The sequence below is a fragment of the Mus musculus genome, chromosome Y (assembly GCF_000001635.26).
Source record: "Mus musculus strain C57BL/6J chromosome Y, GRCm38.p6 C57BL/6J".
NCBI lineage: Eukaryota > Metazoa > Chordata > Mammalia > Rodentia > Muridae > Mus > Mus musculus.
This window is the reverse complement of record NC_000087.7, coordinates 84,863,918-84,887,173: the sequence shown is the minus strand read 5'-3', so window position 1 is coordinate 84,887,173 and position 23,256 is coordinate 84,863,918.

The following is a 23,256-nucleotide window of genomic DNA, read 5'->3' as shown; positions in this document are numbered from 1 at the left end:
AGTGAATCTGGATGTTCTCTTCTGATCTATTAGGACAGCATGGACTGTTCTGTTGTGGGTATGTACATACAGAAAAAGTACACACATTTTAATTTTTATGCACATAAATAAATAACAAAAAATATTACAGTTGAAATTAGTAGTGCCATTTCCAGTACTTTCATGTTACACATTTGTTCATGTTTTTTCAAGTCTGCAAATGCTTATCAACCTAGAAACTGGAAATCATTTGTCTTAGAGATGGTAGCTCATTTCCACCTCCTGAGACCTCCCTTCTAATAAATGGTGCCTGGTACTCCATGACAGCATACACAGGGTATATTCAGCCAAAGGGTGAAATCCCTGGATGAGACCTGTTTTCTTCATCTGGCATCACAAAGGGTCCTCAGAGTACTACATGTGGGTCTCTCCTGATAACGTTTTATTTATTTGTTTGTTTGTTTGTTTGATTTTGTTTTGTTTTTTATTTTTGTTATTGTTTTGTTTTTTATTTGTTTTATTTTTGTTTTTTTTTTTTTTTGGTTTTTGTTTTTGTTTTGCTTTGTTTTTGTTTTGCTTTTTTTTGTTTTTGTCTTTGTTTTGCTTTGTTTTGTTTGTTTGTTTGTTTGTTTGTTTGTTTTTCCCATTGAGCAGACAAGCAAGGAAAGGTGCGGTTGTGAAGGAGTTCACTTCTGAATGACCTGGAAGAGATAACCAGCTCTGATCAGGGTTATTGGACTGTTAAAGGATGTGTGACTGGAGAGAAATCTCAGTCCCAAGAGGCCACTATTTGAGGAAAAACCTCCCTATCTGCCTTTTCCTACGGCTTCTGAGGGTTAAATGAAGGAGGAAGATCATATTTTTTTTTCTCTTTTTTTCCATTTTTTTTTAACTAAGAAGACATTATAGATTTTAAGAGAAGAATGGCTCTTAAGAAAATGATGGTGATTCCAAAGGAAGATTACTTATTACTTTTGGACTTTGATGATGAAGAAGATGACATAAATATTTCGGAGGAGTCTCTTTCTGAAGGTTACTGCATATTCAGTGTTGGGTATTAATTGTGTGTTGTGCAGTTCACTAGACTTTTACCTAGTCACCTGAAAAGGAAGAAGTCTTTTCTCAGAGATTTTATATAGTTCATTTGAAATTTTACCTATCTATCTATATCTATATATTCTTATACCCGAGTTTTAGCAACACATATAACTACTCTTGACATTGTAGTCACAATATGTTGATAAAAAATAACTTGTTATGATTTTGCCACCGGAAAATACCTGAACATTGTTCCAATAATATGTTTGCAAAACCTGAATTTATTTCAAGAACATTACAAATAATTTATTTCATTCCTTTTTTATTATTTCTTTTCTTTTTTTTCTTTTTTTTTTTTACATTTCAAATGTTATTCCCTTTTCTAATTTCCCCTCCAAAAATCCCAGTCCTCTCCCCTCTATCCCTGCTTTCCAACACACCTACTCCCAATTCCTGGCCCAGGCATTCCCAAAACTTGGTCATGGGAACTTTACAAGAACAAGTGTCTCTCCTCCCATTGATGACATACTAGTCCATCCTCTGCTACATATGCAGCTGTAGGCATAAGTCACAACTTATGTTTACTTTGATTGGAGATTTAATCTCAGGGAACTCTGGGAGTACTTGTTAGTTGTTTTTCCTCATAGAATGTTCCTTGTGTACTTTCTCTAGCTCCATAATTAGGGACCCTGTGCTCAGTCCAATGGATTTCTGTGAGCATCCACTTCTGTATTTGTCAGGAAATGGCAGATCGTGTCAGGAGACAACTATATCAGTCTCCTGTCCCTAAGCTCTTGTTTGGCTCTTCAACAGAACCTGGGTTTGGTGGTTGTTTATGGTATGGATCACAGAATGAAGCAGTGTCTGGATTCCTTCAGTCTTAGTTCCAAACTTTTTCTCTGTAACTCTTTCCATGGATCTTTTGTTACCAATTCTAAGAAAAAACGACATATCCACACTTTGGTCTTCCTTCTTGTTGAGTTTCATGGGTTTTGCAAATTTTACCTTGTTTTTTTCTGAGCTTCAAGGATAACATCCACTTATCAGTGAGTATATATCATGTGCTTTCTTTTGTGATTGAGTTATCTCACTTAGGAACATATCATCCAGATCCATCCATTTGTCTAAGAATTTCATGAATTCATTGATTTTAATAGTAATGTAGTATTTCATTATGTAAATGTACTATATTTTCTGTATTCATTCCTCTGAAGATGGGCATCAGGTTTATTTTCAGCTTCTTACTATTGTAAATAAGGATGCTATGAACATAGTGATGCATGTATCCTTATTACAAGTTGGAATATCTTCTGGATATATGCCAAGGAGGACTATTGCTGGATCTTCAGTAGAACTATTACCACTTTTCTGAACAAACCCCATCTGCTTTCCAGAGTGGTAGTACCAACTTGCAATTCCCCAAGCAATGGAGGAGTGTTCCTACTTCACCACATACCCACCAGCAACTATTGTCATCTGAGTTTTAGATCTTAGCCATTCTGACTCTGTGAGGTGGAATCTTAGGGTTATTTTGACTTTCTGTTCCCTGATGATTAAGGATTTTGAACATTTATGAGGTGCTTCTCAGCCATTCAGTGTTTCTTAATTTGGAATTCTTTGTTTAGAACCATCCCCATTTTTTAAAATAATGTTATCTGATTTTCTGGAATCCAGCTTCTTGAGTTCTTTGTATATATTGAATATTAGTCCCTTATCTGATTTAGCATTGATAAAGACTTTTTCCCCGTTTTGTTCTAATGATAGTGCCCCTTGCCTTACAGAAGTTTTGCAATTTTTGAGGTCCCATTTGTCTATTTTTAATCTTATAATAACAGCCATTGCTGTTTTGTTCAGGAATATTCCCCATTTAACCTTGTCTTCGAGGCTCTTCCTCACTTTCTCCTCTATAAGTTTCAGTGTCTCTGGTTTTATGTGCAGTTCCTTGATCCAATTAGACTTGAGCATTGTACAATGAGATGAGAACAAATCAATTTGCTTTCTTCAATATGCTAACTGCCAGTTGAGCGAGCACCATTTTTTGAAAATGCCATTTTCTTTCCACTGGGTGGTTTTATCTCCTTTGTAAAAGATCAAGTGACCTCATGAGTTTGGGTTCATTTCTCTGTCTTCAGTTCTGTTCCATTTATCTACCTGTCTAACACTATTCCTGTAGCATGAAGTTTTTATCATAATTGTTCTGTAGTACAGCTTGAGGTCAGGCATGGTGATTACAAAAGACATTCTTCTATTGTTGAGTATAGTTTTGGATATAGTAGGTTTTTTTTTTCAAGATCAATTTGCAAATTGCCCTTTCTAACTCAGTGAAGAAATGAGTTGGAGTTTTGATGGTGATTGCAATGCATATCAGATTGCTTTTTGAAAGATAGCCATTTTTACTATATTAATCCTGCCAAATCATTAGCATGGGAGATTTTACCATCTTCAGAGATCTTCTTTGACTTCTTTCTTGAAGAAACTTGAAGTGTTTATCATACATATATTTCACTTTCTCAGAGTCACACCAAGGAATTTTATATTATTTGTGACTACTATGAAGCATGTTTTTCCCTAATTTCTTTCTCATACTATTTGTCTTTTCTGCAGAGAAATTCCACTGTTATGTTCAAATTAATTCTAAATTCAGCTCCTAAGCTGAAAATGTGTATCAGGATTAGCTTTTCTCTGTTGTAATTTTTGGGGTCATAGATACATGCTATCATATCTTCTGGAAATAGAGAAATTTTGACTTCTTCCTTTCCAATTTGTATTCATCTGTTTTCGGTTTTTGGTTTTTTTTTTTTTTTTAATGTGTGTAATTGCTCTGGCTAGTATTTCAAGTACTCTATTGAATAGGTAGGGAGAAAGTGGGCAGCCTTGTCCAGTCCCAGATTTTAGTGGGACTCCTTCTGGTTTCTGACCATTTAGATTAAAGTTAAATCCTGGGCTTTCTTTTCTTTTCTTTTCTTTTCTTTTCTTTTCTTTTCTTTTCTTTTCTTTTCTTCTTCTTCTTCTTCTTTTTTTTTTTAGGTGTATGCCTTGAATTCCTGGTCTTTCCTGGACTTATTATGAATGGGCATTGTATTTATCCAACTATTTGCTATGCATCTAATCGAATAATTATGTGGTTTTTGTAGTTGAGTTTTTTTTTGTTTTTGTTTTTGTTTTCTTTTTTTTTCTATAATGGATTTAATTGATGGTTTTCGATATTAAACTCTCCCTGAATCATAAGAAGGAGGCCAACTAGGTCATGATGGATTATCCTTTTGATGTATTCTCGGACTCGTTTTGAAAGGATTTTATTTAGTATTTTTGCATCGATATTCATAATGGAAATTGGAATAAAGTTTCCTTTCTTCATTAGGTTTTGTATAGTTGTAATCTTGCTTCGTAGAACATATTAAATAGTGTTCCTTCTCTTTTAATTTTGCATAATAGTTTGAGGAGTATTGGTATTAGGTCTCCATGAATATCTGATAGAATTCTGAACTAAACCCATCAGACCCTGGGCTTATTTTTGGTTGGGAGACTATTAACGATTGATTCTAATTCTTTAGGGGTGTTATGACCCACACTACAGTCTTGCCAGAAAGAATTCCCACAGGACACTCGGATCCTTCTGCAGTAAAGCTTTAATGCATCTCGAGAGATAGATGATCAGCTTCAGGACAGGAGACCCAGAGAGCAGAAAACCCCTCCCTTATATAGGCTGTGAAGTACAGTTAGAAGTATGGTTGGAGACGTGCACCACCGGAATTGTCTGCCCACCATCAGCCTGATGACGCCATTGGAGAGACAGGGCTCAGGTAATGGAAAGATACCCCGATGCCTGTGCACACTCACCACGAGCAATAGTGACAATGGTGCTGTGAGCACCATCTTGTAATGGTGGCCGTGAGGACGGCTCCTCACATCTCACCCTTTTCTTTTATGTTAGAAGCAACAGGCCACACAGTATGGAGAGTGGAGATAGAGGTCAAACTCCCACTGTGCAAGCATAGGGGCCTTACACAAAACCTCCTTCCAGGCTCATCACCCAGAGGGGTCTTGGTCAGCTCCCCTGTCGTTTTTCCTGGGGGAAGGACACTAGGACACTCAACATTCTTGAAAGATGACATATCTCCCAGAAAGAAGCTCAAATTACACCACAACGCCATTCCAGTGCAGTGCTTAGCCACAAAACTCACCTGGGTTGTTAAAGCACACCCGCTCCAACCCATGCAGCAAGACTCGCCTCAGGGTTTTGTGGAGCTGGATGTCCAGCTACCTTATTGCTTGAGCATGATCAATATTCATATATCGGGGGAAACACCCTGCTCCAAAGCAACAAGTGCCTGGGTTACTACCATCCTGTCCCTCCTTGTTTGGGATTTAAGTTTGCAGATCATCCATAGTAGGGCAGTACTTTACTGTACACAGCCACTCCAAACAAACCACCCCCACCCATTGCTTGAAGTAGGAGAATGCTGCAGAAATTCAGGTAGAAAATCCTTCCATCAATGACAGGTCAAGACATGTCGAATCAACTTATAAGATGGTGATCCTCAGCTCCCGGAGTGTCTGTTCAATATCTATGGTCCAATTCTGTAACAAATAACAAGACAAAGCCTTTTACAGGTTAGCTGCTCTTGTAAAATTCTGAAATTGTAGTAAGGTGATACAGACGCTAGGCAGCTTATGTTTGCAACCCAGCTGAGGCATTTGCCAAAGAATATACACCTGCTCTTGGACCAGATCGATCCGTTGGTTTACCAACATGAGGCCTCTCTGTATCTGGGAGTTGGCCATTGCCTGGCTGTTCAGGGCCAATGTCACTCTTGCCTAAAGGTCATTTTATAGTTTGCGTTGTCTGAACCGTAGCAGACAAGGCCAGGGCCGAAACAGTGACAGAGGCAGCTACTGCTGCTGTTGCTACCAAGCCAACTATAATAGCAGAGATTCCAAAATCTCTCTTTTCTCTAAATAAGCTTAAATTCTAGAGGCTTCCACAGGAACTGGAACAAATCTAGGCACATGAGTAACCAAAGCAAAGCAATACTTAGTAGCATCCCAACACAGGGTATAGAAACTTTCATTAAGCAAGCAATCTAATTCTAATTGATTATTATTTAAACTTTTATTACTTACAACCCACAGAAAGGGGGTCAAACACAAACCGGGGTGACAGTATAATTCACCCTTTTAAATGATTTATATTTACTATTAGAGGAGGACCAATCGAAAGACCCCAAACCAGCACTCAAAGTGCCCTACCACTCAAAACCCATTTGGACCTTTTCACTATATCCACCTCCAATCGTTGCCATAGGTGAAAGATCGGTACAGCTCTCATTAACCCCACAAAGTAACCATTGATCAAAAGGGTTAGCATCTGCCCGATCAGAATCCATGAAGTTAAAATGATGTCCAGCAAGAATTTCATTAATCTCTACACTTACATGTGGGGAAAAGGAAAAAAAATCCTTCAACCACCCAAAAGGTTTTTCTGGCCTGGCACCCAGTCCAAGGAAGCATGGAGTCCTCCGAGGATCTTCCTTTACAAAAGGGTGCCGTTCTGGGTTGCTGGGGCAGTGCTTTCCTGGATTTATGACTAGGCCTCCAGCCTTGAATTATCAAGGCATTGGCTATTATTTCAGAGTGGGTTCCCCAAGCAGCTGCTTTCAACCAGGCCACTGATTGATTTTATAAGGATATACACTGGTGTTGGTCTTTCAAGTCAGAGATCATTACAAAGCACAGGCTTCCTTTGAGGGAGAAGTTCTGTTTTCCATCAGAACCTGAATTTGTCCATCTAATGGTAAAAAGGCAAGTCCCAGCTCCCTATCAGTAGTAAAGAAATGTGGAAAAACTTGTGCACTGTGCATGACAGGCATGAACAGAATGTTAGACATAATACCCCAACACAATTCCCCCGATATACTAGGAACCATGATCTCCAGTAGAAGGGTCATTATCCATCGTTGTTTCCAGAATTCCCTCTTTTGTCCACATCTTCTGAAGGGGAGATCCTTCAGATGAGGCATTCTGGAACCCAAAGGGGATTGTCTTCTTCCTGTGGAAAGACACAAATAACTCCTTTGGATCTTATTAAAATAGGATGCAGGCCTCTACATTTTCCAGTTAAGACAACTTTCCATTTGATAATTTCTCTAGATCTGTTTGGTTCTGAACAGTGACGATCAGTTGCAGTGTGGCCTTGCTCATCAATATTCAAAAAATTAAGAGTAAAGAGTACCATGGAGATGTCCACTCTCAGTGTTAAGGGTAAGAGCCTCATCGACTCACCCTTTCTTTTTGATAAGGTAAGTTTTAACAGTGTGGTGGGCACGTTCCACAATGCCTTGTCCCTGTATGGCAAACCAGTTAAATAAGTTACATTCCTCTGTAGACAGAATTGTTGAAAATTTTGAGAGGTGTAGGCCAGTCCATTATCGGTTCTAAGAAATTTGGTTTGTCCCCAAGCTTCAAGGCAATGTTGAATTACATGTGTAGCTTTTTCTTAGTAGAGGGATCAGTTTTACTGCCCTCTTTTCTCTCTCCCCTTCCTTCTGAATCCCTGGGAGGGCCCTTTTTCTTAGACATGTCTTTCTTTTTTTCAAGCTCCCATTCTCTCATTCTGTTAGGTTTCTGACATACTGTCCTGAACCTCTTCTAGTATTCCCTGTCCCTCCACATTGGCTGTTTGGCAGGTTTCATCCTCTAGACAGTTTTATATTAGCTTGCAAATGCCTTGGTGCCCAGGCGTAAGTCTCCCTCTTTATGCTTAAGGTCAAGGTCACTTCCTAGCTTACTACATAAGGCTACAGTTAGAGACCCCGAACAAGAATACCAGGGAGAAATGCGATCCACTTCCTTAACAAAGTTCTGCAGCGTACTGGAGGCAACCTGCCTGTAATGCAGTGATCACTGACTTTGAGGAGGCCATGATAGAGTGAGTCCCTGCTCTTGATCTACACCCCATTTATAGTACTCCTTAAGCAAAGCGAAAGTAAACACAGTGCTCTGCTCCCTTATCTACGGAAGGCTTAGAAGATACCTCAGTGTTGCCACTTATCTAAGTCGGACTGACAACACCTCATTTTTCAGCACCAGCCTCGATGGACAGAATAAGAAACAGAATGAGGGCCAGGGCAACCAAGACTAGAGCTTCTACTGCCCCTTCCTAGGGTGCATCTAGATTAAGACTGAAATCAATAGGGATAAGAGGGTCACGATGAGACATACCACTCCAAACTTACCTTTTCCCTGCAGTTCTGAATCCACCCCAGCTCCAGGGGTTCTCCTCAATGCCAGCGATGTTGATCCTGGCTTTATGGCACCGGATGACCTGCGCTACCATCTCGCCAGCAAGAACACATGCAGGACACTCAGATCTTTCTGCAGTAAAGCTTTAATACATCTCCAGAGATAGATGAACAGCTTCAAGACAGGAGACCCAGAGAGCAGAAAACCCCTCCCTTATATAGGTTGCAAAGTATGGTTAGAAATACGGTTGGAGACGTGAATCACCGGAATTGTCTGCCCACCATCAGCCTGATGACGCCATTGGAGAGGCAGGGCTCAGGTAATGGAAAGATACCCTGACGCCTGAGCGTACTCACCATGAGCAATGGTGACAATGGTGTTGTCAGTGCCATCTTGTATTGGTGACCGTGAGGGCGGCTCCTCACAGTGGTAGACGTAATTACAGGGTTTCTCTGATCCTGATTTGAATTTGGTACCTGATATCTGTCTAAATAAGTGTCCATTTTATCCAGATTTTCAAGTTTTGTTGAGTACAGCCTTGAATAGTAGGATCTGATGATATTTAAAATTTACTAAATTTCTGGTGTTATTTCTCCCTTTTCATTTCTGATTTTGCTAAATTGGATACTGTTCTTGTGTTCTGTATTTAGTCTGTCTAATGGTTTATCTATCTTGTTGATTTTCTCAAAGAACAAGCTCCCAGTTTGTTTGATTATTTTTGTATTGTTCCTTTGTTTCCACTTGGATGATTTTAGCACTGAGTTTGATTATTTCCTGACTTCAACTCCTTTTGGGTGAATTTGCTTCCTTTTGTTCTATAGTGTTAAGGTGTGATGTCAACCTACTCCTATATCCTCTCTCCGGTTTTTTTAGAGGCATTCAGAGAAAGCTATGAGTGTCCCTCTTAGGGCTATTTTCATTGTGTTCCATAACTTGCAGTATGTTGTAGCTACATTTTCATTAAACTCTGAAAAGTCTTTAATTTAGTTCTATATTTCTTCCTTGACTGTTTTGTCACTGACTAGATTGTTGTACACATTGCACGTGTATGTGGGTTTTCAATTATTTATATTATTGTTGAAGTTAGTCTGTGGTGATCTGATAGGAAGCAGGAAATTATTTCAATAATTTTATATCTGTTGAGGCATGTGGTGTGACTGAGTGTATGGTCAATTTTGGAGAAGGCATCGTGAAGTCCTGAGAAGAAGGGACATTCGTTTGTTTTAGGATAAAATGTTCTATAGATATCAACTAAACGTATTTGCTTCATAAATTCTACAAGTTTCACCGTGTATCTTTTTAGTTTTAGTTTCCAGGATCTGTCCATTAATGAGGGAGGGGTGTTGAAGTCTTCCAATATTATTGTGTGTGGTACAATGTGAGTTTTGAGCTTTACTAAAGTTTCTTTTATGAATGTGGATGTCATTGCATTTGGAGTATAAATGTTTAGATTTGGGAGTCCATCTTGGTAAATATTAACTTTAATGAATATGACGTTTCCCGCCTTGCCTATTTTAATAACTTTTGGTTGAAAGTCAATTTTATTTGATATTGGAATGGCTGCTCCACCTTATTTCTTCGGATCATTTGCTTGGAAAGTTCTTTTCCAGCCTTTTAGTCTGAGGTAATGTCTGACTTTGTCCTTGGTGTTTGTTTTTGGTATGCTGAATATTGCTTACACATCCATTTTTTTATTCTATGCCTTTTTACTGGTGAACTGAGTCCACTGATATTAAGAGATACTAAGAAAAGTCCTTGTTGCTTCCTGTTATTTTTGTTATTAGAGTTGGAATTTTGTTCATGTAGCTATCTTCTTTTAGGTTTCCTTCAACTTTAATTTCTTCTTTTTTCTTGAGTGTAATTTCCCTCTTTATATTGAAATTGTCCCTTTATTATCATTTGATGTGCTGGATGCATTGGAAGATATTGTGTAAATATTGTTTTGTCACAGAATACCTTGTTTTCCCAAGCTATGTTAAAAGAGTTTTGCTTCATATAGTAGTCTTGGCTGGCATTTCTGCTCTCTTACATTCTGTATGACATCTGCCCTAGATTTTCTCCTTTCATAGTCTCAGGGGAGAAGTTATGTGTAATCCTGATAGATCTTGCTTTATATATTACTTGACCATTTTCCCTTACTGCTTTTAATATTCTTTCTTTGTGTTGTGCATTTGGTGTTTTGACTATTATATGATGGCAGAAATTATTTTTTTTCCGGTCCAAATAATTTGGCGTTCTGTAGTCTCCTTGTTTATTCATGAGCATATCTTTCTTTAAGTTAGGGAATTTTTTTTCTATAATATTGGTAAAAATACTCAATAGCCCTATAATTTGGAAACCTTACTTCTCATCTATACCTATGCCGGATTTCATGTACGTAATTATGTCATTTCTAAAAGCTGTTTCAAAAATTCACCTGGGCAGTATTTCCTGAGAAATTCAAATCATTAATACTTTATCCCCTTTTACTAATATAGCATATTATGTTTCCATTTTTTTTTTGTCTATATAGTACAGAGCCCATCATTTGACAAAGATGAGAATATATCACCTCAGGTAGAAACAGATGAAGATACGGTGTAATATTTTCATTTTTTCCCATTTTGATAGAGTACTTCAACAGTAGTGTTTGTGAAACCTTAACTGGAGAAGTAGATTCAGGAAAAAGAGCAATTCAGGGTCAGATGCTCTTATATGTGTAGTTCAAGACCAGATTGTGGTCCTTTAGACCTTGTGATCACAAAAATATAGCAACTAGTACAATACAACCACCTGCATGAGATGTTCCCAGATATACACACAAAGAAAAGGAGAACCATTATAAAAATAAGAGAAGGACCATTTACGAAGAAGAAGGATCTCAGCAATGGTAGTACAGTTATGAAGAAGTGCTGTGAGGTGTAAATGTATGAATTGTTTAAAATAAATATTACAAGTTTTTTTTGGAATTCTACCATGTATTGTATATGGATATGACATTTGATTCAAACCAAATATTATATATTTATTAAAAATAATTAAAATAATTTTCTGTGTAAAGTTTTGTGTGTGGTAGAAAAAATGTCCTATGGTGAGACTCCAACTTAAAGTGTATCTCGCAGGAAGGTAAATCCCCTAGACGTTCCCCAAGCTTGTTTTCCCTGATCTCTGAAAATACAGCTAGGAAGAAGCTCTTTGTTCTCTATAGCCAGCAAAAAGGCTTTTTGTTTCTATACTTTTCAACCAGAGATGCCTGCCTTCCTGTGCCAAGGACAAGGTGATAAAAATTTAGAAAGGACTCACGCCCCACTCCTGCCTTGTAAATTTCAACAAGAACACCAGGAAGAGAGGAACTCCCCTACAAACATTTCCCAACTCCTCCCAACTCTCCTCCCAACTCCTCCCAATTCCTCAGCTAGCTGTTAAAAGCCCCTTACTGTCACAGCTCGGTGTCAAACTCCCCTGCCCTGCTAGGCAGAGTGACTTTATCTTCAGCCAGCTAATAGTAAAAACTCTTGCAGTTTGGGTCAGTTGTGGTTTTCTCTTGGGTCATTGGGGTGCTGGCCAGCTCATTCCAGGACTTGAGAGGAGGCCCAGCTTCTGAGGTCTTACATTTGGGGGCTTCTCCACCATGATTTGTGGCCTACCCCAATTCTCAGAGACCCTGCTTGGAGGTAGGATTCTATCTTTGTCTGTATCTTTGTCTCTATCTTTTTCTATAACTTTCCTCTATCTTTGTCTCTATCTTTTTGTGCCAGCTCTGTTTGAATTCACTATTCTCCGTTTGCAGTTGTAAATGCTCGTGAGAGCAACGAACTCCCTTTTTCAGATGGAAAAGTGTTACTGACAGACATGTCAGGAGAAACCGGCTGCCACCCTTTGGGACATCCCAGGAGTTCTGAGGGAGTTCCAGGGATACCTGCAGATCTCCTATCAGTGTGCCAAGTGAGAGTGTGCTCACTCGGCTGTCTGTTTCTGTTACTGGGTGCCAAGTGAGTGTGTGATCTCTCGGCCATCTTATTGGGGCCTGGTCTTGGTTATTGTAATCTTTTTTGTGTATATGTTTTTTTTTCCCTGTATGTGACTCTGATGATGGGACCGACTATTAACATGCCCCTTGGACTGACCCTTGATCACTCGACTGAAATTAAGACTAACACACACATTCTCTCTGTGTATGTCTGAAATAGATTTTAGAGAACTTTCTGATCTACAGAATGGCCATCTTTGATGATAGTTGGCCACTAGAGGGCACTCTTTGTTTGGTTCTGTTTTCAGCTCTTAAAGTTGTTTTACAGAGGGGACCAGGGTCTCAGCCAGATTACGTGCCCTACATTCTCATCTAGAAAAATTTAGCACAGGATCCCCCCTCTCCCATCCTGTTTAAAGCCTTGGGTTAAAAAGAATAATCCAGGCTCCCCAGTCCTGGCCCTCTGCCACCCAGAGGTGAAAAAAAAGTTAAAACTGGCACAGGTTGAACTGCAGCCCTCGGTTTCTCCCAAGATCTATCCAGAGTTAGAAGAACCTCCAAAATGGCATAGCACCCCACCCCCATATTCCCTACTGGTCCCCTCCAAGAACTCTCAACAGGGTGCCACTAGATATTTGGGGAGGGACCAGTTGCTAAAGCCCAAGGCCAGCGAGCTCGAAGCCCAGAGTGACCAGATTCAACCATTGCACTGCCTTTATGTACTTATGACCCTCTTCCAGCAGGCCCCAGACAACTGCTGACCCTTCAGTAATGGCCCTTTTCCTCCTCTGAACTCTATAACTGGAAGGCTAATCACACCTCCCTTCTTTGAAAACCCCTCTAGCCTGCTAATCTAATGGAATCTCTCATATTCTCTCTTCAGCCTACTTGGGATGACTGTCAGCAGCTACAGATTCTTTCACCACAGAGGAGAAGGAGAGGATTCTGAGAGGAAAGAAAGAGCATGCTGGGGGCCAATTGACTACCCATAAAACTTCTGAATGAAATGGATGCAGCCTTCCCTCTGACATGTCCTGACAGGACTGACCATATGGAGCAATTTACAATTTTCTGCTGGGCTCTGATAATAGGACTGAAAGGAGCTGGCAGGTGCCGCACCAATTTGGTCAAGGTAAGAGAGATCCTACAAGAGAAAAAGGAGCCCCCAGCAGTGTTTTTAGAATACCTCTGAAAGGTATAGAGGTGTTACACTACCTTTGACCCTACTTCGGCGTGCCAGCAGGTGACAGGTGTCATGGCTTCCATTGGGCAGTATCCTTCTGACATTAGGAAAGGGTTACAGCGTCTAGAGAGTCCGAAAATATTATCTTTACAACATCTGTTTAAGGAGTCAGAGAAAGTGTACCATAAGAGAGAGAGTGACAAGCCAGCACCAGGGTATATTGTGCTCTGAGTCTGCAGACACGCTTAACGTCCCCAAAAGACCCTCAATAGGATCATAAGACCTCTGGTGAATGGAACACAACCTCTGCTCCAATCCAATCTCACAGGATCTGAGACTGCATTAATTAGGGAAGCAGAAAAACTGGCCTGACAATGGTCACAAGTCCCTCTGGTCTGTGCCAGCACCTGGGCAACTTGTTGGACGGAGTCTGAGGACAGCCCCAAGGTCCTCACAGAAACATCCACGAGATCTTAAGGCCTTTGTGAATGGAAAACCACTTCTGCTCCAATCCTATCATGCAGGACCTGAGACTGCATTTATTAGGGAAGCAGATAAACCGGCCTGACCAGGGTCACAAGTCCCTTCCAATCCATTACAGCACCGGGCACCTTGGGGGCAGAGTCTGTGGACACCCCAAAGGTCCCCACAGGACTCTCCATGGGATCTTAGTACCTCTATGAGTGGATTACAACATCTGCCAGGAGAAAGGTTCGAACACCAGATATCTGGGACCCTTCTCTGCAAGAGGAGATCTTGCCTGCAGAGAGTACTCTGAACACTGAAACTCAGGAGAAAACTAGTCTCCGAGGTCTGCTGATAGAGGCTAACATAATCACCTGACCATTGTTATGGCAACTATTAGAAAACAAAGCATTTAATTGGAGGCTTTGTTACATTTTCAAAAAATTGGTCAATCATCACGTGAGGTACCCCATCACTGGAGCAATAGAGAACTATTGATCTTTAGGCAAAAAGAGAGATTCCGCCATTGTATTGGCTTCTTGAAAACTCAAACTCATCCTTGTTGACACACCTATCCTCCAATGAAGCCACACCTTCTTTTATTCCTTCTAATCTTTAAACTCACTGCCACTTCCTGGTAATGAAATATTCATATATATGTGTCTATAGGGGATTTATTATTCAAACCACCACTTTTCCCATGGCTCGATCAGCTATTTTTTTTAAATATAACCTAAAGGGCTCCCATTTATTAAGGACTACTTATGAGCTTAGCCACAGTGATGGGCCCTCCCACATCAATCATTAGACTAGAAAATAACCCATAGACTTACCTAATGACTAAGTGATTGGAGACAGATGTTCAATTGTTCTCTCTTCTCAGGTAACTGTAGATTGTCAAGATTGGGAAAAAAAATAATGTTCCATCACAGTAATGTTTAACTTACTCCATAACCTACACAAACATTACTCAACACCATCTATTGCATTCTGCCCCTGCATAGACACTTTCCATGTATGGCATAAGTGAAGGGTGACTACCTCCATCAGCAAGGATACTCAATAATATGTGCCATGAACTGAATATTTCCTATAGCCTCACAACCCCCACATTCTACTGTGTGTTACACTTATTGGGGGACTTGCTAATCTGTCCAATATCCTGCCACCAAAGCTATGACAAAAAAAAATCCTCATCAGGAAATCCAATGAATTTTACCTGATTTCTTTCTCCTGAGGCAACTGAGAGTTATCCCTTAATGCTTATATTAGTGTCTGATTCATCTGTAATAAACCCACTACTATTAACAGCTACATCACAGGAGGTATGACAAATACCATCTCCCATGAGTTGGCCAAGCCTTTTCAGCAGCTTTTTTGAAGTATCCTTTCTATCCTAAAAAATCCATTGATTCCTTTATTTTTAAGTGTGTAATTTAATGATTTTAACACATTTTCACCTCCGTTCCATTTTCCCATCATTTTCTGCTACTTCATATGATATTGCAATCTATTAAAATATAGTAGTGAATACAGTGAAAGGATCAGTGTGTGAAGCAGCAAATTTCTTTATTTCTCAGACAACAGATACACTGCCAGAATCTCCCAGGTACAACTGCTTGGTAACTTTGTGTCTAATGTTAGCATGACACTTCCAGAAAAAAGCTTAAAGAATTAAACCATGGTTACTCTGGACCAGACAAGTCAGTATCACTAGTGAAAAACATTCATGTAAATCATTTTCATTACTGTTACAATGTGCCTTAGCAGCAAGGAAAACAGGTCCATGGTCACAAGAGTATGAAAGAGGCATCAAGGAGCACAGTTGTCCAACTTATTAGCAGCCAGTAAGCATCAACACAGGAAGCGACCAAAGACAATAAATACCTTCCAAGACATGTTCCCAATGACCATGTTCCTTTACAAGTGCCTCACCCCTTCCATGCACACCCATCAATCAATTAACTCATTGATTAAAGCCCTCAGGGTCCAATCACTTTTCAGATTGTGTATATTGTTCTACCTTTGAACATTGTACTTCGGAACAAAATCTTCATCAAAGACCCACGACTGACATTGCAAACCCATTTCACCACAGAATTCTTTATGTTACAAAATGTGATGGAATGTATCTGTCTCTTTAAGGGTATCTCTGTCTAGAAGTTACAAAAGCAGAACGTCCAGGCCAACAGAATCATCAACTCCATGAGCTTTTTTTTTTTTTTTTTTTTTTTAATATGAGTTCAAGAAGAAGGAAAATGCAATGCAAGTTAAGGGTCTTGATCCCCTATCCATCCATCTTAAAGCCATAGGGTGGACCCAGAAGTTTAGGTCAAAAGTGTAAATTTCACCTATACTACAAACAACTGTGATGATTTCTAGCCATCTCCAGTTTCAGTGTGGTATTTAGTCCCACCATCTACATCAAGGCATATTGCCTAATGTGAAATAATGCCAGCCGTTTATTGCAAAAACCACTATGTGTTGACTTGGATGTAAAAGGAGACATCTATAATATAGACACACTTGTACACACACACATACTCACAGAAAGAGGCAAGAAGTAGAGGAGCTGAGTCTTAGGATCATGTGAATCATGAAGGATTTGTTTTACATTACCTACAAGAAGGATCCAGCTCTCTATGCTTATCAGCTCCTGGATGACTACAAGGAAGGTAACCTCCACATGATTCCAGACACTCCTCCGGCTGAGGAGAGATCAGGAGATGACAGTGATGTGTTGATAGGTAACTGGATGCAGTACACCAGAAAAGATGGTTCCAAAAAGTTCGGAAAGGTTGTTTACCAATTTCTAGCCAATCCTTCCATGTACTTTATCAAGTTTCATGGTGACATCCATATCTATGTCTATACTATGGTGCCAAAGATTCTTGAAGTTGAAAAATCATAAAGTACAGAAACGTAAACATATAGGACTGGAAGAAAAAAAAAGTTTTTTTTTTTTACTGTGTTAGCTACATAAGGGTCTTTGACAATCCCAGTATCTTTGCCAATAAAATGTGTTTTGTTCTAAAAATGTAAATGTGTGACATGACATGCTGTAAGTGAACAATTTGCTGGAAGAGATGGCCTACAGTGGAAGGAACATCAAATGAAGATGAAAGTTTCATTTCAGGCGGTGAACAGTACATACACCTAAAATCATACATGCTAAAAGGAACAGCTTCTCTGGTCTGCATGCAGAATAAGGAATTGGAGATGGAACTTGGAGGAGCAGGGATGGCAGAAAAAGATGGATGTTTAGGAAGTAGGGGAGAAGGACAGGACATAGTTAGAACCTCTGATGTGAAGACTGAAGGAGAAACAAAAATTTGGGGAAAGTGGGAGATTTAAAAGAAATGTGGCCTTGTTGCACAAGGTGAAACCCAGAAAACTGATTGAAATAGACTCAGAAATCAGAGAAAATCAGGTTTTCTTTAAATAATGACACTTAAAGAAACCTGTCTCACATTTTAAGATTTATTATCTTTACTTATGTGGGTGGGGATATGGCATGTGCTTTTGAGTACAGGTGAACACAGAGACATGCGTTGTCAGGTCCTCTGGAGCTGCCATTAAAGGTGATTATTTGCCATTGGATATGAAATCAAGAAACCAAATCTATTTTTCTTGTGGTGCAAAAGTGCTTGCTACCATTGATTCATCTCTCTAATCCCACAAAGATATCTTTTTTAAGAAATCCAAAATTCACATGCATAAAACAGACCAGATTCAAGATAAGAAAGTTCTAATTGATGGTGACCATTAAAAGTAATAAGGGACACACAAGGAGTAGAGGACACTGAGAGACAAATGAATTCTAAGTTGGAGTTCTCAAAAAGTTAAGCTGGAGACACAGGAAGAAGAGAAATTTTAAGGAAATAGTCAAACTTGGGCCATATCCACATTGGCTTCTTTGTTTTCTTAACAAATAGCCAGCCTGTCATTACAGATGGGTGTGTTTGTGTGTGTGTGTGTGTGTGTGTGTGTGGGTGTGTGTGTTTGTGAGTGTGCGTGTGTGTCCATTTTTACACAGGCAATCTAGACTAGTGAATGTTTATATTTATGAGACTCCCTAAATCATCACAGAAACCTTGATTTTGTGTAATCAGTTCCAAAAGTAAAGTAAAACAGAAAATGAATATGCTGTGAGATAATTTTGGGTTGGAATGGATCCTGAGTTCCTTCCGTGAGCACTCTTTCCCTGTGATGAATCCTGTGATCTTTTGCAGGTCTCCAATGAGATCCTCAGATAACCATAAAAAGCCCCACAGTGGCCTGTTCCACCTAGCTCTCCTCTAAACACATGACCCCCTACATACCTATGTATAACTTCAGCCTGTCTATAGCCTGGAAATTCTAGTCTTTTACTTATATGTGACCTCATTCTCAGAAAACACTGAAGGTGTAACCAATGCATATATGCTGACCTCTTTTCTACGCCAGTTGTCATGGGTTTCAAATGTTATGAGTTTGCCCACTTTGTGGGTCACTTCCTGAGGAGCCCATGTACTTCATGGATGTCTGCCTGGGTTCCATCTATACTCTGAGAGGTTTTTTTTTTTTTTCTTTTTTGAGGCAAGAATGCCATGGACTCAGTCATTACAATTTTCCTCTCTAGAATAAGTTTGTATGCTTCAACATTTGATAATAATCTCTATTGTTGATTAATTTTAATATCTGGGAGAGTTTCTGCAGTAACTGATTCTCTTATGGATTAGTTGCTGTGAAAAGACACCATGTCAAAGGCCACTCATAAGAGACAACATTTCATTAGGGCTTTTCTACGTTTCATTACACGTTCAGAGATTTACTCCACAATCATCAAGGCAGAAAATATGGCTGTGTCTATGCAGACATGGTGGTGGAGAGGAAGTTTAGAATTATGCATCTTCATCCAAATGCTTCCAGGAAAAACTATGTATTCTGTATGCAGGGAGGGTCTCTTCCACACTGGTAGAGCTTTAAAGCCCCAAAATGATATGCTTCCTCCAGCAAGGCCAGACCTATTCCTACAAGGCCACACCTCCTCATAGACATAATACATTTAGAATGCCACACTGGTTTCATAGCAATTGACAAGATCTAGCTTCTTCAAAGAGGAGGAGCCTCAGTTGAGAAGATGCCTCCACAAGATCGAGCTGTTAGGAAATTTCATAATTGGTGGGAGAGCACCCACTCCTTTGTGGGTGTTGACATCCTTGTATTAGTAGTCCTGGGTTCTTTAAGAAAGCAAGCTAAGCAAGACTAGAGGAGCAAGACAATAAGCATCACCACACCATAGCCTCTGAATAAGCTCCTGGCTCCAGGATCCTTTGTTGTTTCAGTTTCTGTCCCAACTTCTTTGATAATTAACAACAATGTGGAAGTATAAGCTGAATAAAACCTTTGCTATGGAATTTGCTCTTTGGACATGGTGGATCCTTACAACAATAAACATAGTAAGACTTTCATCGGAAAAATGTCTAACAGTGCCAATGCCACTTATCTTAAAACCACAAATAATAGTGTGTAGACATTTTATTTTTATTTAAAGGTAAGATATACTTGTGTACCTACCTGAGATGTAAATGTTCTAGTTTGCTTCTTTCTCACTATGTAGAATACTACAATCAAAAATAACTTGGAAATAGAAGGGTTATAGTCTATCACCGAGGAAGAATAAACAGGAAGTTGTATCAGTAACAGCAAAAAACTGCTTATTGGCTTGCCACTGTCTTAGTCACTCTTTTATTGATGTGAAGAGATACCATGGATAAGGCAACTATTAGAAAACAAAACATTTAACTAGAGGCTTGCTTACATATTCAGAAGTTTGGTCATTCACCAAGGGAGGGATCCCATCACTGGAGCAATAGAGAACCTTTGATCCTTAAGCAAAGAGAGAGATTCTGCCATTGCTTTGGCTTCTTGAAAACTCAAACCCATCCTTGTTGACACACCCACATCCTCCAATGAAGCCTCACCTTCTCTTATTCCTTCTAATCTTTAAACTCACTGCCACTTCCCAGTGACTAAGTATTCATATATATGTGTCTATAGAGAACTTTCTTATTCAAACTACCAATTTTCTATGGCTTGATCAGCTTTTATTATTTTAGTACAGTCTAAAAGGCTCCAAATTAAAATGACTACTGTTGAGCTTAGCCACAGTGGTGGGCCCTCCCACATCAATCATTACCCAAGAAAATATCCTATAGACTTACCTAATAACCAAGTGAATAGAGACAGATCTTCAATTGCTCTCTTTTCTCAGGTATCCGTTGATTGTCAAGATTGGGAAAAAATAAAGTCCCATTACAGGAATATTTTACTGACTCCACAACCTACCCAAACATTACTGAACAGCATTCCCTCCTCTCTGCCCCTTCATAGACCCACTTCCATGCATGGCATAAGTGAAGGATAACTTCTTTCATCAGCATGGATACTCAATAATAGGTGAAATGATGTGAATATGTCCTATAGCCACACAACCCCCCACATTCTACTGTGTGTTACACTTACTGGGGTACAACCCAATCTGGCCAATTTCCTGCCAACTCAGCTATGAGAAAAAAAAATCTCCTCATCAATAGATCCAATGAATTTTACCTGATTTCTTTCTCCTGGGGCAACTCAGTGTTATCCCTTCATGCATATATTGGTGTCTTATTCATCTGTGATAAAACCACTACTATTAATAAATACATCACAGGAGATATGACAAATACCAACTCCCATGAGCAGCTGCACAGTTGGCCAAGCCTTTTCAGTGCTTTTTTGAAGTTTCCTTTGTATACTAAAAAGTCAATTGATTTCTTTAAGTGTATAATTTAATGATTCTAACACATTTTCACCTCCATTCCATTTTCCCCTCATTTTCTGCTTCTTCATATGATATTGCAATCTATTAAAATACAGTACTGAAGGCAGAGGGAGGATCAGTGTGGGAAGCTGCAAAGTTCTTTATTTCTAAAACAACAGATACAATGTCTAAATATTCCAGATACAACTTTTTGGTAACTTTGGGTCTACTGTTAGCATGAAATTTCTAGAAAAAAAAACTTAAAGAATTAAGCCATGGTTCCTCTGGACCAGAGAGTTCAGTATCACTAATGAGTCATATTCATGTCAATCATTTTCATCACTGTTACAAGATGCCTAGCAACAAGGAAAACAGGTCCATGGTCACAAGAGTATGAAAGGGGCATGAATGAGCACAATTGTACAACTTATTGGCAGCCAGTAAACATCAACACAGGAAGCGACCAAATACAATAAACACCTTCCAAGACATGTTCCCAATGACCATGTTCCTTTACAAGTTTCTCAACCCTTCCATGCACACCCATCAATCAACGCATAGATTAAAGCCCTCAGTGTCCAATCACTTTTCAGATTGAGTATATTGTTCTACCTATGAACATTGTACTTCGGACCAAAACCTTCATCAAAGACCCAGGACAGACATTTCAAACCCATTTCACCACAGCATTCTTTATGCTACACAAAGTGATAGGATCTATCTGTCTCTTTAAGGGTATCTCTATCAAGCAGTTCCAAAAGGAAAATGTTCAGTTAAACAGCATCAGCACCTCCAGGAGCTTTTATAAATGTGAGTTCAAGAAGAGCGAAATTGCAATGCAATTTAAGGGTCTTTGTCCCCCATCTCTGCATCTTAAAACCATAGGGTGAACACAGAAATGTAGGTCAAAAGTGTAAATTGCACCTATACTACAACTAATTGGGATGATTTCTAGCCATCTCTAGGTTCTGTCTGTTATGGAGTCCACCAAGTCTGCCTCAAGGCATATTGCCTAGTGTGAAATAGTGCCAGCAGTTGATTGCAAACAACACTATGTGTTGACTTACATGTAAAATGAGACATGTATAATATAGACATATTTGTACATACACACATACTCACAGAAAGAGGCAAGCAGTAGAGGAGCTTTGTCTTAGGAACTCTCACGGAAGAGATGGTAGAAATCTTGTAAGGCAGAGAGGTCACTGAGACACTGTATGTCTCTACTGCACAAAATCAGGCCAGTCTGTTTTGCATCCCTAAGTGGTATGGTATCACCATCCATCATCCCCATCTGAGAATATATGGACTATTGATGAAGGATAGAGAATCAGTTTTCATCAAAGGTAAGGCTTTTGTATGTGATAGGTTTGTCATGCTCTACTAGTAGCCCCATGTCCAAGAGTTTATGGGCAACACAATTGATTTGAATTGGGTTGTATCAAAGGGGAGAAAAGTAGACTTGAACTTGGGAGGAGGATTAAGGTGGGAATGGGTCTGGTTTTAGTCTGGGAGGAGTTATCAAGAGAATTGGAAAGTGAATTCCATCAAAAAATTGTATGAAGTTCTCAAGGAATTAATTAATGTAGTTCTTAATATACAATGTCTGTACTGAACATATACAGACCACTTATATTTCAATCTCCTAAATAGCAACTCATTTTATAGCACTTACATTACATTAAGTGCAAAAGTAATCCAGAGATTATTTAAAATAAAGAAGGATCAGGGGATATGGCCCAGAGACAATGCCAGGAGTGTGTTCAAACATTCACCTACAACACCAGTGCTTAAGATTTTGGGAGGGGCAGAGACAGGAAGATGATTGTGGCTTCCTGAAAGCCAGGCTCACTACCAGCTCAGCAAGAAACCCAGTCACAAGGGGATAAGTTATGGAGGAAAAGAGTAGATCACACTATATACTTCCCTAGCCTCTGAACTTACCTGTACAGTTCTCTATGCAGACTCACATAAATATGATTAAAATATGCAAGAGGTTATTTTGCATAGCTTATGTTCAAAAGCAGTGTTGTTTTAGACTAGAAACCTGAGGACTTTATATCATTATAGTTCCTGGAGCAAACTCCCAAGATATAGATGATGGGTATATCTTCTTACTGTGCAAAGGAAAACTCAGTTAAGTGTGTGTGTCAGTGACTCCAAACAGCTTTCCTCCTCTATGTTCCCTTATATAGCATAGAATGATCTGTAAATAATGAAAATATGAAAACAAAGCTTTTTTTGAGATTTTAGGCTTGTGTTAAAATCATATGTATAACATTGTATTAAATGGAAGTGAAATCTTCAGCTCTCAGGAACAATACAGTCAATGCTGTAGGCTTCTGTTTTGTCCCATTGTGAACAAAATTAATTGCACATCAACAGGTCCCACACTTTTAACTAAATCAGGGAGAAGGGCTATGTTTCCGTACAAATAAGTAATGTCAATGTGATTATTCAAGTAGAAATCTGGCAGGGTTAGGATGCGTTTGGCTTATGTGATAGTGATGACTGATTAGTCTCTTGTTATTCAAATAACCCTTACCTCTGAGAAAAGACAAGTAATGATATAAGATATACTACGAAGTGACATGGACACTTACTGGATTTCAT